We start from the raw sequence: 8,567 nt of genomic DNA, 5'->3' as shown, positions 1-8,567 counted from the left end.
GCCATAGTCTCAGTGGTTCCATCAGGCTCTATCAGACCAGCAAACCTGGTCCCCTCTTTTTTTTTTTTTTTTAATGATTTTGAGTTTTGTTCCACATTGTTCTCCCACTCTATCCAGGATCTCCTACAGAGATCCCCCTCCAAGTAGTTGACAGTGGTAGCCGGACACCATCTAGTTCTTCTGGTCTCATAGTTGTATAGTCTGAGGATCGCATGGTGTATCAGTCACTTGGACTAATTGTTTCCGTGCTTCTTTGGTTTTCTTCATTCTTCTTTGCTCTGGATGTGGAGAGACCCATCATTGCATCTAGATGGCTGATGGCAAGCATTTAAGATCCCAGTCGGTACTCGCCACAGTAGGATGTGGAACAATGTTTTGTACAGTATGTTATGCCAATTGAGCTTGATGTCACCTGTGACTATGCTCCCAAGCCCAAGGGTTCAACTATTAGCTTGCTTTTGGTAGCTGGCTGTGGACAAGAAGTGAGTATAAACTTTTCCCTTGTCAGCTCTACTATATACCTGGGAATTCTTATAGAACATACCAATACACTTGTAGAAATATTGTCTGCCAACTCTATGCATGGTCTTGGGCACACTCTCCCCTGCATAGGCATATCTAATAGTTCAACCTGTACACCCATCTATCCACCCGCATATCTGTGTTTGCCTTCACTGACAACACAGTACTGTGTGTGCAAAAGGGTTCATCTCTGTTGTCTGTACCTCCCATGTACTTCTCTATGTCTTCCTCTTCCTCAATGCCACCATGTTGATCACTCACATTTGGCACATTGCCTTTCTCTTTACCCCAATGAATACTTGTCTCCAACTATCCTACAGTGTTTCCTCCCCCTCACCCCCACCCCTGGTGTTCTGGTTACCTAGTATCGCTCTGAAAAGAATATACCACAGATGGGATGGCTTAAACAAACAATGGTTTATTCTCTCACAGTTTGGAGGCTTTAAGTCCAAATTCAAAGTGCCAGGCTCTAGTGGCTGGGTGAAGGCCCCTCAGCCTTGGGCTTCAGCTCTGCATCCTGCTACCAGCCCACTGGAGCTAGAGGCTTTCCTTCACTCAGACAGCTGCTGGCTGCTGAGGATGCCAAGCCCAAGGTTGTCAAGCAAAAAGGCACAGTCCCAATATTACAAAATCACATGGCAGGCCATTTACTTAAGTCCATTTTAAGTCCCAAGGTCAGCAGAGCATGGCAGGCTGCTGACCAATGACACAGCTACATACAGGGTCCAAGCATGCCATAGGCTAGAGACCATTCCCAAAGCTGCTGCTTATATACGGGAAGCAGACCACATAACCAAAGCAGCTACTCAGCTGCTTATGGTAAATCCCACCATGGAGTTGATTGCTAGTCTCACTATGGGGAGTAACTACCACCAGCTGCTCAGCTACTCAACTAGTCCCAGCCAAGTTGACACACAAACATAACCACCACACCTGGTAACCAATTAAGAAAATTTCCTTCCATATATAAATCTTTCCTTGACTTTTACAATAACAGGCAAATACAGTATTTGTCCTGTGATTGACTTATTTCACTCAGCATAATGTCCTCCAAGTTTATCCATGTTATGTGGTGTTTTGCAGAATTCTGCTTTATTCATTAGGGTTGCATAGTATTCCATTGTATGTTTGTACCATAGTTTGGTTAACCATTCTTCAGTTGATGGACACCTAGGTTGTTTCCATCTTTTGGCTATTGTAAATAGTGATGCGATGAACATGGGTGTGCGTATGCCTGTTCTTGTCATGGCTCTCACTTCTTTAGGATATATACCTAGTAATGGAATGGCTGGATCAAATGGTATTTCCAATTTCAACATTTTTAGGAATCACCATATTGCTTTCCACAGTGGTTGTATCATTTTACAATCCCACCAGCAGTGTATAAGAGTCCCAATCTCTCTGCATCCTCACCAGCATTTGTCATTTTCTGTCTTATTCAACTTTGCTACTAGTGCTGGAGCAAGATGGTATCTCATTGTTGTTTTGAGCTCTGGTGTAGTGCCTAAGGCACTTGACTGCTAACCAGAAGGTTGGCAGTTCAAACGCACCAGCCCCTCCTTGGAAGGAAGGTTGGGCAATCTACTTCCGCAGTCATACTGCCTCGGAAACCCAAGGAGAGGTCGCTACGAGTCAGGTCCAACTCGGTGGCACATAACAACAACTTTTGGCTAATGATCATGAGCATTTCTTCATATGTTTGTTGGCCACCTGAATATCCTGTTTGGTGAAGTCTTTATTCATTTCTTCTGACCATTTTTTAATTGGATTATTTGTCTTTTTGTTGTTGAGGTATTGGAGTTTTCTATAAATTCTAGAGATAAATCCTTTGTCAGATATGTCATTGCCAAATATTTTTTCCCAATCTGTAGGTTCTCTTTTGACTCTTTTGGAAAAATCTTTGGAAGCACATGAAAATTTAATTTTGAGAAGGTCCCATTCATCTCGTTTCTCTTCTGGTGTTTGTGCATTTTGGGTTATGCTTGATAGTCTATTCATGCCATATATTGTTGTTATGTGCTGTCAAGTCAGACCTGACTCATAGCGACCCCTCCTTGGGTTTCTGAGGCAGTATCACTACTGGGAAGTAGATTGCCCCATCTTCCTTCCGAGGAGTGTCTGGTGGGTTTGAACCGCCAACCTTCTGGTTAGCAGTCAAGTGCCTTAGCCACTATGCTACCAGAGCTCTTAGGGCCACTAAATTTACCTCTAGTTTTTCTTTGAGGAACTTTATAGTTTTAGGTTTCACATTTAAGTCTTTGATCCATCTGGAGTTAGTTTTTGTGTATGGTGTGAGGTTCAGATCTTGTTTTATTTTTCTGCAAATGAATATCCAGTTTTGCCAGCATGCCAGCACCATTTATTAAACAGACAGTCTCTTCCTCATTTAATGGATTTCGGCCCTTTGTATTTCTGTGACTATTTTTGATAATCTGAAAATCTAGTCTCCATTGCTTTTTTGATTCCAAGTTGTTGGGAACAAGTTTGCCTTAAATTAAATGGCCTGATACATTTTACTCTTTTTTTTTTTTACATTTTATTGGGGCTTGTGTGAAAGTTTACAGTGCAAGTTAGTTTCCCATTCAACAATTTATACACATTTTGTTTTGTGACATTAGTTGCAATTCTCTCAATAAAACATCATGCTTGTCACTTCCCGCCTGGTTTCTTCATTTCCATTTGTCCTTCTTTCCTGCACCTTCCCGCCTTGTGAACTCTGTATTTGGGCAAATCCTGCCCTTTTTGTCTTGTATAGTTGATTGTTCTAAGAAGTGCACTCTTAACAGGTGTTTTTGTTCATTTAATAAGCCTGCATATTGTTTGACTGAAAAGTGATCTCTAGAAGTGGGTTCAGTTCCAGGTTTCAAGGGTGTCTAAGGGTCATAGTCTCAAGAGTCCCAATAGTATCTATCAGATGGTAAGTCCAGTCATTTTTACTATTGTGAATTTTGTTCTTTGATTTTCTCCTCCTCTGTCCGGGACCTTCTCCTGTGGTCCCAATCAGAGTAGACAATAGTGGTAGCCAGGAACCATCTAGTTCTAGATTCATCTGGTCCCTGAATTCATCTTTATCCTCAGGATATATACCTAGTGCTGGGATCGCTGGATCATGTGGTATCTCTAACTTTGAAAGGAAATGCCATACTGTTTTCCACAGTGGTTGTACCATTACAATCCCACAATCAGTTTATGAAAGTTCCCATCTCCTCATACCTTCTCCAGGGTTTGTTGTTTTCTGATTTTTTGATCATCACTATTATTTTTGGGGTGAGATGATATTTATTGTTGTTTTGATAATGCATCTCTCTAATGGCTAATGATCATGAACATCTCTCCACGTATTTGTTGGCAGCTGGAATGCCTACTTTGATGAAGTGTCTGTTCATATACTTTGCCCAAGTTTTAAATGGATTGTTTGTCTTTTTGTTGTTGAAGTGTTGAAATTTTCTATAAGTTTTAGAAATTAGTCCTTCATCAGATATGTCATTATCAAAGTTTTTTTTTTTTCTTTTTCCTGGTCTGTAGATTCTCTTTTTACTCTATTGGAGAAGCCTTCCTCCCTACCCCCAACCCCTCCCACTTTGCTAACTCTGTCTCTGGGCAAATGCTGTCCTCTTGATCTCATATGTTGATTGTTCCCATGAGTAGAACTTTTGGAGAAGTCTTTTGATGCACATATATATTTCACTTTAGAAGGTCCCAGTTGTCTAGTTTATCTTCTGCTGTATGTGAATTTTTAGTTATCTTTGATAGACTATTTGTGCCATAAATTAGAGCCATTAAGTCTGCCCCTATTTTTTCTTCCATGATTTTTATAGTTTTAGGTTTTGCATGGAGGTCTTTGATCCATCTTGAGTTAGTTTTTGTATGTGACGTGAAGTATGGATCCTGCTTCATTTGTCTTCAGATGGATATCAAGTTTTGCCAGCACCATTTCTTAAAGAGACTATCTCTTTGCCTTTTATTGGACTTTGGCCCTTTGTCAAAGATCAGCTGTCCATAGATGGATGGATTTACTACTGGGTATCAATTCTGTTCCATTCATCTATGTTTCTGTTGTTGTACCAGTACCAGTCTGTTTTGACTACTGTGGCTGTGTAGTAGGTTCTGAGATGGGGAAATGTAAGGCCTCTTACTTTGCTCTTCTTCAATAATGCTTTGCTTATCTGGGCTCTCTTTCCTTTCCATATAAAATTGGTGGTTAGTTTTTTTCATCTCTTTAAGGAATGCTGATGGAATCAGTATTGGAATTGCATTATATCTGTAGATGTCTTTGGGTAGTATTGACATTTTCACAGAGTTAAGTCTTCCTATCCATGAGCATGGAATGTTCTTCCACTTATGTAGTTCTCTTGTTTCTTGCAGTAGTGTTTTGTAGTTTTCTTTGTATAAATCTTTTACATCCCTGGTTAGGTTTATTCCTAAGTATTTAAACTTTTGGATGGTTATTATAAGTGGTATTGTCTTCCTGATTTCCTTTTCAGAATTTTCTTTGTTAGTGTAGAGGAATCTGACTTTTTTTTTTTGCATGTTGATCTTGTATCCTGCCACTTTGCTGAATCCTTCTACTAGTTCCGCTAGCTTTCTTGTAGAATCTCTAGAATTTTCTATTTATAGGATCATATCTTCTGCTAATAGGGATAGTTTTAGTTCTTCCTTACCAACTTGGATGGCTTTTATTTCCCTTTTTGCTCTGGCTAGGACTTCCAGTAAAATACTGAATAAGAATGATGATAAAGGGTATTTTTGTTTGGTCCTATTCTCAAGGGAAATTCTTTCAGTCTCTCTCCACTGAGAATAATAATGGTGGTGGTTTTCTGTACATGCCCTTAATTATGTTGAGGAACTTCCCTTGTAATCTTATTTTGCTAAGAATTTTTTATCATGAAAGGGTGTTGAATTTTATCAAATGCCTTTTCTGCATGAATTGATATGATCATGTGGTTCTTTTCCTTTGTGTTATTTATGTGGTGGCTGTTGATTGATTTTCTAATGTTGAACCATCCATGCATATCTGATATGAATTGCAATTGTTCCTGATGTATTATTTTTTGATATGTTGTTGGATTCTATTGAGTAGGATTTTGTTGAGAATTTTTGTTGTAATTTTCTTTTTTGAATGATATTTTTGCCTATGTTTGGTATTGGTATTATGCTTGTTTCATAAGATGAATTCATGAGTATTCTATCTTTTGTAGGCAGTCTATTGATGGGTCATGTTTTCTTATCCATTTGTCCACTTAGTCTCTTAAGTGGTACATTTCATCCATTTACATTTGATGTAATTATGAAAACTCCAACAAAACAAACACACTGCCATCAAGTCGATTCCAGCTCATAACAACCCCTACTGGGTTTTTGAGGCAGTAAGTCTTTACAGAAGGAGATTGTCCCATCTTTCTTCCTCAGAGCAGCTGGTGAGTTTGAACTGCCAATCTCCTAGTTAGCAGTCAAATGCCTTAGACACTATGCCACCAAAGCTCTGCGTAGTTACCAATAAGTATGATATACTACTGTCATTTTGTTGTGCTTTTCTTTGTGTGTGTCTGGTGCTGATCAGTTATTTGCTCTGTGTACTTTTTTCTGCTGAGTTCCTTTTATTTATTGGTTTTTCTTTTAATTTTGTTCCTTGCTGTTGATCTATGCTTCTGAGTCTTTTCTATTTTGATGAGAAGATCTATCAATTTTCATTTTATGTTTAAAATAGTCTGTTCTATCATGATATTGCCTTAACTTTCTCTCCATATGGAACTTCTGTAATTACATCATTTATTCCTTGTATTTGTTTTGAAGTTGTGTTTACAGATTGATATCTCTAGATTCCTATTTTCAGTCCAGTAACTTTATTTATATTTCTTTATCTGAGTTGGTTTCTGAGTGATGTCATGTGTCTTAATTTCAGTTCATTGTCTGATATTCTTGGTTCTCTGTTTGAAAGACTTACTTTACTATTTTTTGTAAAGTTGGTCTGGTATTTATAAGTTCTCTTAATACCTGCTCATCTGGGAAATTTCTTAATTTCATCATTGTTTTTTGAGGGATAGTTTTGCTGGATATGTAATTCTTAATCAGCATTTTTTTAAAAAATAAAATAAAATTTTAGGCTTTTAAATATGCCACCTTTTTGCCTGCATAGTTTCTGCCATAAAATCAGAGCTTAGTCTTATTGGTTCCTCTTTACAAAAATTTCATTTTTCCTGAGCTGCTCTCAGGATTCTTTTTTTGTCTTTGGTTTTGAAGAGTTTGATGATATGTCAAGGTAATTTCCTTTAGGGGTCTATTCTATTTGAGGTTCACCGAAGTTCTTGGATGGATATCTTCGATCTTTCATGATATTAGTGAAGTTTCCTGCCAGCAAATCTTCAAAAAATCTTGCTTCGCTTTTCTTTTTCCCCCCCTCTTTCTGTTCTGGGATTATGATCACAGGTAAATAATTCTTCTTGATGGTGTCCTACATAACTCTTAGACTTTCTTCATTCTTCATTTTTCTTCATTGTTTTATCTTATTGTTCCACTAACAGATTAGTATCAAGGGATTTTTCCTCTATTTCACTGATTCTTATATCCATTGATTCAATTCTACTCTTTTGTCATCTCGATGCATTATCTATTTCTGAACTTTTAGTGTTAATCTTCTGGATTTCTAGTAGCTGTTTTGCATGGTTTCTAACATCTATTTATTTTGTCATTGTGTTCTTCTATTGTTTCCCTGAATTCTTCTAGAGCTTTGTCTGTGTTTTCCTTGATCTCTTGGAGGACTCTGTGTATTCTTTATCAGGTAATTCAATTACCATTTCTTCCTCAGGGATATTTTCTAGTTCTTTATTTCAGTCACTTGCTGGTCATCTTGTCTTGCCTCTTTAGATGACTTAATATTATTTGTTGTTTCTGAGGCATTAAGATATTATTATATTTATTTATTGGTTGCATATTGATTTGCTCTGCTCTGGCTTTTTGTTATGTTTTATTTTGGTGTATCTGGGCATGCAGGAGAGACATGCTTCTCTGGTTTCTAGTGTGGCTGCACTGGAGCACATGCCACCTGTGTCTGGGTGGGTGTGGTGGCAGCTGGCAATATGAGTGTGGCTCTGTTTGCAGGTCTTCAAGTGTAGCTGAGGGTGGGTTGAGTGGGCTTTAGCTGCTGTCTATCATCAGTCTAGTGGTGTAAGAGCAGGCAATGGCTCTAGATGAATGGATAGGCAGCAAGCATGGTGGTGTGGCTGGCTAGTGGGGGCATGGTGATTACCTCCTGCTGGATGATGGTGGTGAGTGGAGGGCCAGTGCACACACAGTTGTGCTGCTTCCACCTCTCTCATGGGGCAGTGGTTATAAGTAGTGGGCCAGTATGTGCATGGTTGTGTGCTCACAGCTCCTTGCTGGGCAAGGGGAACAGGAGGGGCATTATTCAAAAGAAGGAGGGAAGTAGCAGAAAGTGGCTTCTCACCATTTTGGGGGGAGGGAGGGAGGGAGCTCAGATGGACAGGTGAGTGGGAGGGTGGGGTAAGCAGCTGGTACCATGCCTGTGGGGGCTGTTACCATTTAACTGTGTCAATGGATGGGAAGGGAGGCATGAGCAGTTGGTGTCGCATGGGAGCCCCCTTCCACTGCTCAGTGGAGTCATCAGTTGGTGGGAAGGGTGGCGATTGGGGTTGTTGTTGTTGTTGTTACGTGCCATCGAGTCATTTCTGACTCATAGCAACCCCATGCACAGCAGAATGAAACACTGCCCAATCCCATGCCAGGTCCATGATCCTTGCTATACTTGAGCCCATTGTCACAGCCATCTCGTTGAAGACCTTCCCCTCTTTCGTTGACCCTCCACCTTACCAAGCATGACATCCTTCTCCAGGGAATGAAGACAACATGACCAAAGTAGGTGAGACAAAGTCTGGCGATCCTCACTTCCAAGGAGCATCTCGGTTGTACTTCCTCCAGGACAGCTCTGTTAGTTCTTTTAGCAGTCCATGGTATCTTCAACATTCTTTGCCAGCACCACAATTCAAAAGCATCAACTCTTCTTCAGTCTTCCTTATTCATTGTCCAGC

Source organism: Orycteropus afer, unplaced genomic scaffold (assembly GCF_000298275.1).
Source record: "Orycteropus afer afer isolate SDZICR_OR568_19922 unplaced genomic scaffold, OryAfe1.0 scaffold00029, whole genome shotgun sequence".
Classification (NCBI taxonomy): Eukaryota; Metazoa; Chordata; class Mammalia; order Tubulidentata; family Orycteropodidae; genus Orycteropus; species Orycteropus afer.
This window is presented reverse-complemented; position numbering follows the sequence as displayed.